This window comes from Scyliorhinus torazame, chromosome 11 (assembly GCF_047496885.1).
Source record: "Scyliorhinus torazame isolate Kashiwa2021f chromosome 11, sScyTor2.1, whole genome shotgun sequence".
Lineage (NCBI taxonomy): Eukaryota > Metazoa > Chordata > Chondrichthyes > Carcharhiniformes > Scyliorhinidae > Scyliorhinus > Scyliorhinus torazame.
This window is the reverse complement of record NC_092717.1, coordinates 227,009,382-227,011,703: the sequence shown is the minus strand read 5'-3', so window position 1 is coordinate 227,011,703 and position 2,322 is coordinate 227,009,382. Positions and strand designations below refer to the sequence as shown.

At 41.4% G+C, this 2,322-nt stretch overlaps 1 non-coding gene across 1 annotated transcript; it reads left to right on the top strand.

The window, feature by feature from the left end:
- The first annotated feature begins 1,749 nt into the window (after nt 1-1,749).
- Nucleotides 1,750-1,822, top strand: trnaa-agc (transfer RNA alanine (anticodon AGC)). The gene has a single exon. It is a non-coding gene; the product is annotated as a tRNA-Ala (tRNA).
- Nucleotides 1,823-2,322: the final 500 nt, after the last annotated feature.

Here is a 2,322-nt window from a genome sequence, read left to right as displayed (position 1 = left end):
GCTGGGATTACTGGCCTCCAACAATGATAACCATCTTGCTTTCTGCTTGGTATGACTTCAACCAGTGAAGAGTTTTCCATTTGATCCCGATTGATATTTCACAGGGTTTCTTGATGCTATTTGTGGTCAGATGCTGCCTTGATGAAAAGGGCATTCATCCTCACCGTATCTCTCAAAATATATTTGGACCAAGGAAGTATGAGCTCTAAAGATAATTGATTATGGTGTAAGCTGTTGTAAATTCACTCAGCTTTTTGTGACTTCACAGTGGCAGTCTCAATTCTGGTAGCATGGAATCCCTGCAGAAGCTGCCACTGCACTTATGAGGAGATACCTGACTGAGGAAATTGGATCAAGGTTTTGGAAGATCCAGAGAATTAGGTAGGTTTCCCATCTCAATGGAACTCTGCCCTGCAAAGGGGAATTGCAGCAATAAAGATCGCAATCAAATCCTATCCCGTGAAAATGCAACATTTCTCTCTTTTTTTAAACAAAATTTAGAGTGTTATGAGCCAGGGTTTAGAGAACCCCAGAGTGTATCATGGAGTTCACCTGACCCCCAACTTTTAATAGATTGTGGTATGGGGAGCACATGGCCCACTCTACAGGTGTGGTACAGCAGAAATGGAAAAGTATTTTTTAAAGCAAAACAATGTTTATTCTATGAACTCAAGTTAACCTTCTTAAAACATACAGTGAACATCTGAGCAACCATCAATTCAAATACAACCCCCAAAGAATACTATACTAAGTAATCTTTAATAACCTCCCAAACAACATCCAGAAGACAAAAGAAACACCTTTCAACAGAAGCACATCAGGTTTACATTCACTTCTGAAAACATTTATAATTCTGAATTCACCAAATGATCAAGAGATAGTCTTTTCATGGCAGGGAGATCAACAGTACACCTGCTCTGTCACTGAAAACGAAACTAAAACACACTCTGCAGCAAACAGCCTAAAATAAAAGTAAAAAGCTGACAGACAGCCCAGCTCCACCCACTCTGTGACATCACTGCTGTAATATGAGGAGCCAAACATTTCTTAAAGCGACATTCTCATGACATAAGTACCTAATTCATTTTTTCTAATTAAGGGGCAATTTAGCATGGCTAATCCACCTAGCCTGCACATCTTTTGGTTTGTGGGAGAGAAACCCACACAAACACGGGGAGCAGAATTTCTCCATTGAAATTTCACTCTGAAAGAATTTAAAATATTGACCAAATCCATGTTGCAACTTTACTGAGTTTGAGGTACCAACATTTCCAGAGAAGCTGAGGACTGAGTTACTGGGCAAGTTAATTATGTAAATTGGGATTTCCCCCATTTTAAGTTATTCTTATTAACCTAATTCCAAGTAGTAGAATTTCAACCTGTGTGAGCAACTGTCCTTGTCAGTGGTAAATGATGAAGTCAAGCTGATCGGGACTAGACAATCGTTAGAAAACCCCCAAACTATGGTTGGGACATTTGCATCTCAGACAAGAGAAGAAATTCTGCAAGAGAAATGTTTAAACTGTGGCAAAACTTCTGACAAGTTTTTGCAGTAAAAATAGCAGTCTGAGGGAATTCATGGCTGTTGCAATGAGTTGGGCAACGTGATCAGTCGCACAGGAAGAAGAACCAATCTGCACTGAACTGGTTACTTGCTGGTGTCATCACTTACATCTTCTACTTGCTTTCAATCATTATTGATGTTCATGCTTGATAGTAAAAATTAATGATTTTAAGTGTAGAAACACAGGGGAATTAGCTCAATTGGTAGAGCGCTCGCTTAGCATGTGAGAGGTAGTGGGATCGATGCCCACATTCTCCACTTTCATTTGGGCACCACAGAAGCACAAATGACTGGCACTGTGGCTTCACAGCAGCAGGGTCCCAGGTTCGATTCTCTGCTGGGTCACTGTCTGTGTGGAATCTGCATGTTCTCCCCATGTCTGCGCGGGTTTCCTCCGGGTGCTCTGGTTTTCTCCCACAGTCCAAAGACGTGCAGGTTAGGTGGATTGGCCATGCTAAATTGCCTTTAGTGTCCAAAAAAAAGTTAGGAAGGGTTATTGGGTTATGGGGATAGGGTGGAAGTGAGGGCTTAAGTGAGTCGGTGCAGACTCGATGGGCCGAATGGCCTCCTTCTGCACTGTATGTTCTATTTACACTGAAATCTTTGTCCCAAGTTTTCTGTTTCACCACCTTTCTGAGCTCTAAGTACAGTTGGATTGAGGTAAATACAGGTACAATTCTTGGAAGGCTCTAACTTTCCCATTCCAGGTCGATGAGCAGAACACACAGCAACATTCTGTGAAAGAAAAGCATTATGTT